The sequence below is a fragment of the Ursus arctos genome, unplaced genomic scaffold, assembly GCF_023065955.2.
Source record: "Ursus arctos isolate Adak ecotype North America unplaced genomic scaffold, UrsArc2.0 scaffold_3, whole genome shotgun sequence".
Lineage (NCBI taxonomy): Eukaryota > Metazoa > Chordata > Mammalia > Carnivora > Ursidae > Ursus > Ursus arctos.
In genome coordinates this window covers 9529954-9543079 of record NW_026622985.1, presented here as the reverse complement: position 1 = coordinate 9543079, position 13126 = coordinate 9529954, and positions in this window count along the sequence as shown.

The following is a 13126-nucleotide window of genomic DNA, read 5'->3' as shown; positions in this document are numbered from 1 at the left end:
AAGAGTAACACTCAGAGATTTTGATGACTGTTTCATGAAAACTAACACTGAGATCCGGGTCCCAAAGTGCCATCATGACCCCCCCGGTTAGCGTAGGGACATACTGGGGTGAGGAGGCTTCCGTCTGCCTCACACAGGATCTGCTCGTTGCCTGGACCCACTCGGAGATCCTGGGTGTAGGACTGGAATGGATTTACTTAGCTATTGGAAGAACCCGCACACTGGTTTCCTGACCTATAGGATTTGTCATAGGAACGGCCAAGTGCGAGCCCCCGAAACTGCTGCATGCATGCGCGCACACACACACACACACACACACACGTACACACCTGCCCTTGCATGTACACTCACACTCTCACACATGCACCCACCTACCCATGCACGCGTACTCACACATGCACACACACGCACGCACACTCACCCCACTCGTACACTTACTCCCCCACCTGTGCACGCGCACACACCCATGTGCGCACACTCACACATGCGCGCGCACACACACGTATTCACCCACCTGTGCATGCACACTCACGCATGCGCACAGGCACACACACCCACCAGGCAAAAGGAAAGCATCAGTCTTGAGAAGAATGACAGATGTTATTGGGTTCTTAGAGACCTCAAGGTTCAGAGTGGCGGGTCCCATCCTGTCACCGTTCAGTTCTCCAGTCTGGTCCCCACGCAGACCGATGGGGCCAGGCTGGAGGACCGCCGGCTGCATGAACAGCTCAAGGGGGGCCTTGTGGCAGGTATGTGCTGAAGGCAGATCCTTCCAGAGCAGATCGGCTCTACTGACCTGGCAGGTTTATCCTTACGGCCTGAACGTATCCCCCGTAAGTTCATGTATCTAAGCCCTTCCCCGACGTGACAGTACTTGGAGGTGATCGCGGTTAGACGAGGTCATGACATTGGTGCCCTGAGAAGGAGACGAAGAGGTGGGAGGGAGCTCAGGCTCTCCCCACCACCGTGGCACAGACGCGTCTGCAACCAGGAGGAGGGTCCTGCCGGAACCCGACCCTGCCGGCATCTTGATGTCAGACTTCCGGCCTCCACAACAGGCTGAAAGGTCTGTGGCATTTTCTGATGGCAGCTGGAGCGAAGGCATTTGTTTTTTCAAGACCCCTCGGGAAGGAAGAACAGGGTGGTCTGCGCTCCCACGAGACCTGGGCTACCTGGGCCTCCCACAGAGCACTGCACAAGTCGCTGTGTTGACGACACTGGGAGGACGCCCCGGAGCGAGGAGAAGCAGGCCCCGAGGTGTGCAGGTGAGAAAACATCAGGGGCCTGTCACAGCAGCAAAGTCCGTGGGGGCCTGGCGGCCCGGGACACGCCAGCACAATCTCTCTAAAGTATGTGACAAACGGTGGTGCCTCCTCTTATCACCAGAAAAGGTGGCCCCTGTTTAATGATCTCCTCAAACGGCGGAGGCAGCATCCCGTGCGCTCGGCGACACTGGTCCAGCCTATCTCCCGGGAGACACAGAGGCTGACGGTTTAAGCGAAGCCAGAGCAAGAGGGTGCATGGCCGGCTGTGACCGTGAGGTCCTGTGAGCCGGCAGCCGGGCTCGGGGATGCGACCCAGTGCAGACTGCGGGGAAAGCCCGACAGGAGAGTCAGCAGAACGGCGCCAAGTTCCTGCCGCCTCAGCAGAGAACCAACTAGTGTGGGCACCCACCAGGCCCCGGGAGGGACAGAGCAGCTGACCACGGGACACCAAGCGCCCGGGTGCCCAGAACAGCCTGGCACGAGCTGGGGCCCACTGAGCCATCCGATCAGGGGGCACAGCGGCCATCCCCCGTTAGAGGGAGGTGGCACGTCTAGATTCAGAATTGAGGTCAGCTGCAGGAATGGGTGGCCCAGACCCTCCCGTCACCCACCACGCTTGCAGGGAGGCCCCCGTGCCTCTCCCTCAGCTCAACCACGTGGGGCCTCACAGCAGAGGCCTCCCTTTGCCCAGCTGCCGGAGGAGGGCAGAAGTCCCGCCAATGCTGGCCTCACGGACGGCTCAGTTCAGTGTGTTGGTGCAAGCAGGGAAGAAAGAGCCCCACTCAGGGGTGTCCCTGGGAGACCATGGTGAGGACAGATCCTCTTGAGGGCCGGCATTTTGGACATGGCACGCGGTTATTCACTTTGCGTGGAGAGTCAAGTGGCCCAAAGTAAAGATGGGCACAGACCCACGGGCAGGGGTGAGGAGCAGCCTGCAGACCTCGAGGACCACGAGAGCTGTGGGGAAGAGGGGCGGGGTGCACGCCGGAGGCTTACCCACCGCCAGGAACCAAGTGCCACAGAAGAGGCCACAAATGACCAGGCGGATGGGACGCCAGCAACTCCCAATGTCAGCTCGGGTTCGCTCAGTGCCCTCCTAATGAGCAGGGGAGGCGCGGACGTGAGTGTGTGTGACGCCCCAGGCTCAGGGCGGCAAGGAGCAGGATCTACAGTCTTGGGACCACCTGCAGATGTGGGGGCTGCTGTAGTTCACCTCGGCAAGCCTCCGACTGCAGGTTCCCCCACAATCCTGGGAACGCTGTGCTGGGATGGAGTGGGCTTGACATGAGAGGCCAGTAGATCCAGTAGGTCTGAGCCATGTTAGGGGTGGAAGGCAGTGGGTACCCTTGGCGCCCCCCCCCCCCCACCAATCAGGCAGGGCCCCCCAGCCCCCAGCTGCTGTGAGAGCTGGAAATGCCTGGAAGGTTATCCAAGGGCTCTGCTCCGGGGTACGGAAGGCTGGCCCCCTTCCCTCTGTGGTGCTCCTGGTCCTGCAGAGCTCCCCGGGGATGGGGCTGAACCCACCTCACCCCCGGCGTGGGCCCTCTCCTGCTCTGCCCCACGCACTGCCTCCCAGGTTCTGCAGAGAGCTCTCCCTCCGTAAGCCACTCTCCCCGGAATCCCCACTTTCAGCCTCTACATCCGGGGAACCTGACGTGAAACAGACACGGGGTACTGACCCCTCCACACAGCACCAGGCCCCAGCCCTGGGACTCGATTGCGGGAATGACAGGGTGGCCCCTGGCTCTGCTCCTTTAAGCACCCAATGCCCTGTAGTGAAACCTTTCTGCTGGGAATTCCTACCGTGGGTCCTGTTTCTCCCAAAGCCTAACAGCACGGTCCTGCACCCTCACCGTCTCACAAATTGATCATGACAAAAATCCTGGCTGTTCCGTTTCCATCCTGGCCCCGTGGGATCTCCGCAGCACTCCGCACCTAGCATCCCCTTCCTCTTCGAGAAGCACATGCTGAGTAATGTAACTACCTGATCACATGCCCCAGGATTCGGGGCTAGGACACCAGGAAGCCGGACACCCAGGAGATGAGCGACATTGGCCTCTGAGGAGGCTCCCTCTGGGTTCTTTTCTCTCCTCTGGCCTCCCCCCAAGCCTGCTCCATGGAAAGCCTGGTGACGACGACACGGAGGGACTTGAGGGCCTGGCACCAGCAACCACCAAGGCTACGGCTGGACAGGGGGTGCGGGGAAGGGTGCTGAATCTGGGGCAGCCAGAGTGTGGTGGTGGGCGTGGGGCCGTGAGGCTGGAGGGTGGGCTGCCCGCTGAGGGTCTGGCTCTAGGCTCGAGCTGTAGAAGCATCTATGCAAGGGGGGAGGCACGTCTGGATCTGCACGTAGGGGACCCGCTCTGCGAGCAGCAAGGACGACGGACGTGGACAGAACAGCTGGCAGAGCTGTATGAAGGTGTGAGGACAGGAAGGCAGAAGGACTGGTTGGGGCCCGGTGGCCCTGGGTCCTTTCCAGGAGACCCAGAAGGCCAAGGTGCACAGGGGAGGGACGTGTCTAGCTGAAACTCATGGGGAAGGGCTCTCCTTTCTCTCTGGTTGCAGGCAGGCATGTCCAAGGAGGCCGAATGGCAGGTGCTGGACTCACAGCGGCTTGTCTGTCCACTCTGGGGCCACGCGCTCACCTCCCCAGGGAGGACCACTGCCATAAGCAGGATGCACAGCGCTGGCCAGAGGGGTGTGGACAGGGTAGCGGGCTCCAGCTGGCAGGCCCTGGGAGATACCAGGGCACTAGGAGGGGCCAAAGGTAAGGGGGTAGTGCGGCGGAGACCTAGGAGATGAAACCGGGCACAAGGGAAGGGGGAAGCTCAGGGCCAGGTCACCTGGCTATGGGCCCTGCCACGGCATCCCTGGCTCATGGGCTGGTGGCCACCGTCTCTTCTCCTGGACTTGGCCAGGTCATGAGATCTTGTCTCAGTCCGGGGGCGCACACCACAGACTACAGCACACCCCAGGCTGTAGAGACCCAGGAGCCCAGGGCGGAGCCGGAGCCTGAGCTGACCTCTGTGCCCACCGCGGAGGACGAGTGTTAAGCGGAATTCAAGGAGACCCTTCCAGTGGGCCGGGCCCCAGCCTGGAGCAGGGGTCAGGAGGGAGCCAGGCAGACGCTGGCAGCTGTGGAAAGACGCTGGAGCTCGTCGCTGCCGGTCCGGGGCTAGTCTCCTGATGATTGGGCTGTGTTTTGAAGCCAGTTACATTTTGTTCCTAAAAAGAGCAAGTTTGTCTGAGCCTCTGCTGATGAGGCTGACACCCAGCTGCATGGACTGAGAGGTCATTTCCAAAGCTCTCCACTGGCACACGGACCCTACTGTGCACAGGGGTTCCAGGGAAAGGGTAGACGTGGACAGGTGGCAGCCACCCTTCCCTGGGGAAGCATTCTGTTTAATTGTGCAGGGCTGGGTGTCCACGATGCTCCTTGCACAGCACACACCTCTGGGCCTGAGGCCTAGCGGTGGCTTGGGGGTGCCTGCTGTCCGCGCCCCAGGATGTGCGGGGTGGGACTGTGAGGGAGCAGAGGGCTCAGGGGGTGGGGGGGTTCCCAGGTGCAGAGGCTGCAGGGCCTCGCCCACAGTGAGGCTGGACCACAGGAGGGCAGAGGCTGAGTTCAGTACCCTCCCCTTTGGACAGAATCAAAAGCTCGGTTACTGCGAACCCGGTGTCCTGCCCGCTGATGTTTGCTCACGCGATTAGTATCGTTTCTAAGTAATTAACAGCTGACGCGACAGTCGGGAGTTGAGTATGTGCGTGTGCGTGTGCGTGTGCGTGTGTGTGTGTGTGTGTGTGTGTCTGTGTCATCAGGGGAATGCCCAGCATTTCTTCGTCATCAACTGAAATCACCGCCCACTAGTGGGCCTCTCGGGCACAATTTAATAGCCGGCTAACACTCATTTTCATTGTACTTCTTATTTACGACCATGCATTCATGTTTTCCATAGTATGCTCAGGGGGCACCATGCCCACAGGTGAGCCTGGGGGCTGCATGGGCCAGGGACAGGGGGAGATGGGCGGTGCTCCCCCCAGGCATGCCTGCCCGGATGGCCTGTGTGAGACCGAGCTTCTCCCTGAGGGCTCTGGCTGGGCCCCCTGCAGGTTGGCGGGAGCCACGTGTCGGGTTTGATTGGAGCCCGTCTGTGGGTTAATGATGTCATTCTTGGGCGGGGTCCTGCCTCCTCTGGAAAAGACTGTGTCATGGGGGGGGCACACATTCCTTCCCTCATCTGGACACTTGCAGGACCGTTTTGAAATTCTGTTCACAGTGCAAGCACAGTGATTCTGGAAAGGCCAGTGCACGGTGACGTGGCACGAGCCTCCCACCCTGCTCGGGCCTGTGAGCCCCCCGAGGAGGTGTGCTGGGGGCTCACACCTCTCACAACAGCCCTGGGGGCACTTTAGGAGGGACTGAGGTCTGGAGGGATTTGCAGGCTGGGGAATGCCTCCCTGCTGGGAGCGGGAAGAGCAGGCTTGAGACTGAAGCCTGGGAGCTGCCCAGCAGAAGAGCAGGGGTGGAAGGAGAAGGCTGCTGTTGGATGCGGAAACGGGGTCCTTCATTCCAGGGTGCCCAGCTCAGTTCTGCTCTTTGGGGCAGCAAGGGGCTTTACTTTTCTCCCACCCTTTTCCTCCTCTGGGACAAAGCATGGGTCTGCTGGGCCTCACAGGCAGGAAACACGGAAAGCCAGCTATTGCCGCCACCCTGCGGGGCAGTCAGTGACCCATCTGGGCAGGACAGCACCGCAGCTGGATGGATAGGGTCCTCCCTTCCTGGGGGGATTGTCAGGAGCACCTGCATCTCCTCAGAGCCGTGGGATGTCTCAGACGGCACCTGCCTTAGGAGCTCCTGGTTCCCTACAAGTCCCCAACTGATTTACCTCTGGCCATACCTCCGAGAAGTCTCCATGCCCATCCTACAGGACGCATGCCGCTCTGACCCCTTTTGCAGACCAGGCAGGCAAGGCCAGAGCCACTCAGACCTTGCCAGGGCCACCTCTGGACCCGCTACTTAAGAAAGAGCCTGTGGCCAGGCCTCTAAAACTCACTCCGTCTGGCTCTGCCCTGCTCTGTCCCTCTCTGTCCCACTCTGCCCAGCTCTGTCTGGCTCTGTCCCGTTCTGTCCCATTCTGTCCCGCTTTGCCCGTCTCTGCCTGGCTCTGCCCGGCTCTGTCTCGTTCTGTCCCACTCTGTCCCACTCTGCCCGGCTCTGTCCCACCCTGTCCCACTCTGTCCTGCTCTGTCTAGCTCTGCCCGGCTCTGTCTGGCTCTGGCCTGCTTCGGGCCAGTTTTGCAGAAGCACAGGGAAGGCGGCCTATGCCTCTCTGTCTCGGTCCAGCTGCCACAGGAGCAGACGTGGGCCTGGCCGGGGCTCACTGCTGGTCCCCTCGGCCTGCTCCTGCCCCAAGGTGCCCCAGACACCACTGCCTCTCCCAGGGACATGCTCTGACCAGAGGGCAGGGACACAGGCATCGAGCTTGCTCTCCTCTGCCCTCAGGGCCTCTCCAGCCAGCCCCCTACAGCAGAGGAGTCCGTGGGGACAGCTGGGGCTGTGTGTGCAAAGCCAGCGGCTCCTGGCTGAGAGGGCCCTGGGCAGCCTCATCCTATTTCTGAGCTTCTCCTTCTGCGGGGCCTTGTACCCAGGCAGCCGGAGGGCCTGACTTCAGGGGACTCCGTTCTACAGATTACAGAACTGAATTTTGTTTTCCCGAATTCATATGTCAGAAGCCCTAACCCTCAGTGTGATGGTATGAGGAGATCAGCTTTTCAGAGGTAACTAGGACTGGATGGGGTCACGATAGGGGGCCCAGAGGAGGACACCAGAGACTTCTGTCTCTCCACCAGGTGAGGACACAGCGGGAAGGTGGCCATCCACGAGCACAGCAAAGAAGAGGCCCCCACCGTAACCCGACCCCGCTGGCGCCCCGACCCAGGGCTTGAGTCTCCCCAACTGTAAGAGGCAAACAGCTGTTGTTGAAACCCCTGTGTGTGGCATTTGGTTATGGCCACCCCAGCGAAGATGGGGGGGATGCCACCTACCAGCTTCTTCCTGGCAAGTGCTCCCCAAAGCCACCCCGAGAAGCTGACTGCCCGTGCTATGGAGCCCCTCCTTCCTGCCCACTGGCTGCTCCTGGAGAGTGTTGGGCCAGCACAGAGGAGGGAGGGAGCCACACACAGAGGCTTCCGAGGGGGTTCCCAGGGCCCACGCAGGAGGGGCGCCATCAAGAGACTGAGCTCCACGCCAAAGGAACACACTGGTTGTGATGGGGCTGCAGGCGGCAGCAGGCTGGGGGTGGGGGCAGCAGCAGACACAATCCTGCCCCCAAGGAGCTCCAGAAGCCGTGTCGGGGCTGACATAGGCATAGGGAAGCCGCCGGTACAGATTCTAGAAGGGTGACAGCAGAGGGGTGATCGCTGGTGAGGGTCGAAAGGTCAACACAGGCAACAGAGCTGCTTACAAGCAGAGGAGAAGCAGAAGCAGAGCGGCACTTGGGTTCCCTCCAAAGCCTCCAGGACACTCTGCTCCTGGGAGCCTAAGGCGGACACAACTGCAGCTGAACGGTGAGGGACACCTTCGAAGGCGAGAACAGAGCACCACTCGCTGCTCTGGGGCAAATGCGGGCCTGGGGTGGGGGTGCACTTCCCAGGGGACTCAGGGCTAGAGCCGGCCAGCAGCGGAACCTCCACTCCTTCAGATGACCCTGACCCCAAGCCAGCCTCCCCACCGCTCCACACAAGACGTGGGTCTTCTGCCCAGCGCCCCCCTCCCCCTCCTTGCACCGGCTCCCCGACCCTAGAGAACAGCCACACAGGCTGGGACACATGGAAAAATCGTAATAGTCCTGCTGCCTCTCATTACACCTTTGCTATTTTGCTCTTCCCACTTTTTTGCATTAATTTTGATTCTCTAGAATTTGCATGAAAATCTTATTTGTCTTGGTGACTGATGTTTTTGATGCCTCCCTCTGCGCTTGGCCTGGGGCTCTGGAGCCAGCCCTGGCTCCGGGCCTGGGACCAGCACGCCCTCACCTGTGGGGCCCGATGTCCCCTGGCACGGACGGGCAGGGTCGAGGACCAGCCCCAGAGTCTGCAAATGGGCTTCTCGAGCCAGCTCTGCACAGCAGGCCCCAGGCCCTAATGCCCACAGTCCCCAAGCCGCCTCTCTGCTTGTGCCCAAGAGGCCGCCTCCCTTCTCCCCAGGTAGCCTCCCGGGGCCCCTTTTCGGGCAGGGTTTCTCCTCCAAACTCCTGCCACCACACCAGCAGATACGGGACCCAGTATGGGCCTCGGGCTGCCTCGCTGTCCCTGGCTGCCGGCGCCCTGGCTCCGGCCGGTTGTTTTCCCTCTAACATCATCAGCTCTGCCGGGAGCGGAACCAGCTCTGTGTTTGTGCTGACCTCGTCAAGTCACAGAAGGAGAAGTGAAGACATGTGAGGAGGAGACCATGCCAAAGGGCCTGGATCCCGGCCCTCTCCCCGACCTCCCCCGGTCTGCCCCAATCCCTGGCCCGGGGCTACAGGCATGCTCCCCCCACCCTGGCACCAGCTCTGTCTCCTTGCTCACTGCCTGGGCACACGGCTGGCTGCAAGGACGTCTGGATTTCTCTTTGTTGTGGAAAAAGTAACTGTTCTCTGCTCCTTGCCAGGAGCAACGGTCCTCCTTCTGGAGGGATTCCTGTGAAGAAGTGTGGGGTCTGGGGCCTGTCACAGTGCCTGTTGAGTGCTGCCTCATGGCCCGCAGCTGGCTCTGCCCACGGAGACCCCAGGCCCCCAACCCCTGAGCTGGGGCTCCAAATTCCCCAGGCCCCCCCAGCCAACGGTCGGTCAGGTCGGTCGCCAGACCTCCAGGCAGCCTACTTTCCAAGTCACGGGGCTGGAGCCTGGAGCAGCAGGAGAGGGCCTGGCGTGCTGGGAAGAAAGGGCCTTCCTGCCGGATGCACTCAGTGCCCTGGGCTCCCTCCCCAGCAGGCCTCCCCTAAGGAGCTTGTGCATGGAGTCCCATTCTGGGGAGCCAAGGCTCATCCGTGCTGAACAAACCACAACCCCCACTTCAGGAGAAGCGCACGAGCTGGTGCATTACCTTTTCCTTCTTGGTGACCTCCATCCTGGCTCTGTCATCCAGCATTTGTGCGGCGGCCCGCTCCCGTGAGCTGGGACCCCTCAGTGTTCCCCGACAGCTTCTGAAGCAGAAAGACCGCGAGGCGTCTGGCAGCCAAGAAAGGATCCGAAGAGAGGCTATGGTCCACCTTGCAGCCGGCTTCTGGCTTGAGCTTCAGACATAGAGTTTCCTCCTTTTCATTGTTGACCAGCAAGCCAGAGAGCCTTCTCTTCAGGGACGCTGCTGGAACCTTTCCCCACCAAGGCCCGTCCAGCCATCACTGGAGGCCGGGGCTGGCCAGCGCCGGTCAGCCTTCTCTCCAGACTGTGCAGAGCTCTGGCGGCGCGGCGTGCTCTAGACAGACTCAGCAGAAAGGGTCTGCTCCCCTCCTGTGGCCAGGGACAACTCTTGAGTAATTAGGTTGTAGGTGACCGTGTCCCTCTCACACCCCAACCTGCTTTCCCCGGGCTCCAGGCCGCCCAGCACTTCCTGCTCCAACCAGGTGTGGAGTGGGGAGTCCCCCCACCCGGGCCTTCTGTGCTCCCCAGAGGGCCCGTGCTGCCATGGCAACCAGGAGCAGGGCCTCTGCGCTGGCAGGCCTCCGGCCTCTGCAGGGCTGACCATCCTGTCATTAGAGCTGCCATGCAGAAAACTGGGGCTGATGGCAAAGGCCTCCGTCCCCATCACCATAGTGACAGCCCAATCACCCTGTCACCGCGGACTTTGCCACCTCTCCAGTTCCCAGGGCAGGGTCACAGGGTCTTCTAAACTCATGCCCTAAGGAGCAGAGGCCCCTGCGAGTGTGGAACCCAGAGGGTCGGGAGCAGGCAGCTTGGCCACCTGTAAGCTCTGGGGCACCCTCCCTGCTGACCTGGGCTGGAACAGTGGGCCCGGACAGAACAGAGACCCTTGGACCCTGGGTCCTCAGCTCGGGATGCATGCACACCCACTTGCACCTCAGCGACGGGACCCCGGAAACCCAGCGGGAGGCCAGGTGCTGGAGCTCAACCATCGGGAGCAAACAGTGGGAGACCAAGGACTGTCTCAATCGGAGTTTCTGGACTCAGCCTCTGAAGTCTGGTGTGCGTCGTCCTCTCAGGGCGTCTCAGCACTGACACACTGGGAGCGCGCGGGGCCGGTGGTTGCCCTGAGGAGAGTGTGGGAACAGAGCAAAGTGGGGTCAGGACCAAGCCCGGGGTCCAGCAGAGGGAGCGAAGAGCAGTGGCCAGTGAGATTCCAGATGGGCGTGTGGTCACATTTCAAGCCAACTTCCTGCTGCTGGTCATCTGGGCAGCTCCCCTTCTTGGTGCACATTTCTTCCAGATGATTCCTAGAGGCTAAACTGCTAGATCAAATTCTGCACATTTTACGTTCGGGTTGATGAGATTACGGTGCTCCCTCGGTGGCTCTGCCAATTTATTAATCCTTCCACCGACATTAGGAGTTTGGCTGCACGATGGCCCATCTTTGAGATTATAAATCTTGATATTTTTTTGCTGATCTGTTGTCTCATTATCATTTAAACTGCAAAGCGCTGGGTCCTTTTCGTGGGTTCACGGGTGATTTGCATTTTTCTCTAGGGATGATTTGTTTATACTTTTTAACCATTTTGTTATTGAATGTCTTTTACCTTTCGATTTGGAGAAACCCAGTAACGGGTTTCTCATGTTCCATTTCTAATACCTACTAATCCTTTGTGGAATCCACGGTGATGTCTCCTGCAGTCTACCCTAAGCTCAGACTTGATTACTGGTGTCTTTGACACTAGGAAGTGTTTCCTTCTTACGAATTTCAGTCCTGGTTTTCTTGTTCTGAGGTTCATGTCTTATTAAGAAAAATGTTTCCTAGCCAAAATCGGAAAAATGCTTTCCCACATTTCCTTCTAATATTTTTCTTTTTCTTTTTCTTTTCTTTTCTTTTCTTTTTTTTTTTTAACTGTTGAGCACTTTATTCCTTCTGGGACTTGTTTTTAGGTTTTTATGTGCGGTGTGAGATACGTGTCTAATATCTGTTGGGTAGGCGATCGTTTCCCCACTGATGTGTAATGTTGGCGGCACAGGGTTCGTCCCCTACTGTTTGCTTTCTCTATTGTAAGAGACCACCTTGGCTCTGGTCACCTCGCAGGAGTAGCCACAGGCTATGAAGCCAGGTCTGGAGTTGCAGCTAGGCTGAACCTGTCACGTAGCTCTGAGCCCCTCTGGGAAGGGAGGGCAGACTCGCAACTGGCTCAGAAACCACATCCCACTCCCTTCCCCATTTGCCCGGGAGGCCGTCAGGAGGCTTTCCTCTAGTCTCCCGTGCTGAGACGTGAGGCTTTCTGCCCGGGCCCCGTGAGGTGTGGCTGCTGTCTAGAATGGGCTCTCAGCCAGAGGAGACGCCGTGATTTGGGGTGCAGGCAGCTGTCCCCTTTCATTTGGATGTTGTCCTTGGTGGTGCACGGGACAAAGAGTGGCCCCTTTGGGTCCTCTTTCTTTGCTGTCAGTAACAAATCGTCTGCACATAAACGTGGCTCTTCATGCTCTGCCTGGCCTCAGCTCTGCCTGTGTGTCGGATGTCTGTCTGTCCATTTGTTAGGCAAGAAGCTAGACAGAAGCGACAGGTGGATGGACCTCAGACGTCCTGGGGCCCTGCGGGAGAGCCCCAACCGAGGACCGCCCAGGGGCCACCCCAGTCCCCCCATCTAGCTGTCGGTTTTCCGTGACAATGTCCGGCGGAGGAAGGGTTAAGTCTATCGTCTAGTTGCACTTGTGCAGAAAGCAGCCGTTTGTCCTTATCTGACCTATGTCTTCAGAACAGAAATAATGTTGTGGTTTCCTACCCCTTGCAGGCACTTTGAATACTTCTTGAGAAAGGACAGTGCTTAGTTGGCTAATGATTATATAATCCAGGCCTGTCACTCAAATGTTGCAACCCGAGGGCCCACGCAACAGAAAACATTGATCTAAGCCCACACCCTGGACGTTCTGGGCCTTTGTCACTTGACCGGCCCCTCCTCCCTTGGAGTGTACTTTAATAAAACTCTGCTCTGCTTTCCTACCCTTTCCTACCCTTTCCTTTGGCTGTCCTGTCATTCTCCCCTTGGGGGTGGAAAGAACCAAGGCTTCTGTCCTTTCCCAGCTCACTGGCAGCCAATTCACACTTTTCCAGTTGGTGTAACTTTGTAACTTTTTCACAACAGGTAGGACAAGTATACCTTCCCCACCCCCACATTTTCTTTCCCATAAGCCTTTCCTCTTTCATGTAAATCTTAGAATCTACTCATCCTCCCTCACAAAATGGCGCTGCGCATTTTCGTTGGAACGCATGCAGTTTGTGGACTTAGACATTTTAGGGAGCAGACATCTGTATGTCGAGTCTCCTCGCTCAGAAATGTCCGTGACTCCGTTTGTTCAGGTCTACCTTCCCGTCCTTCAGGTGAGTTGTTTTTCTCACACAGATCTACACCTTCCGTGTTCGATTTATTCCTAAAGAAAAGCAATGTATTTATTAGAAGGGTAATTATCATTATAACCCATGTTGATTAAAACATGTGTGATGAACAAAGCACTGTTGTCTTCAGCCTGTCATTTGCTGAGAGATCTGGGGGCAGAAGGCAGGGATGGCATTACCACCACCGCTTTCACTTGAGGTCGCTGAGGCTGGGCGGGTTGAGGGACCGGGCTGCAAAGGCCTGCCTGTTCTCTTGCTGCAGCCTCCTGCCAAGGACAGGGGAAGGCGGTCCCTCAAGCAGAGGTGGCAGCTTTCACCGCAGCTGACTG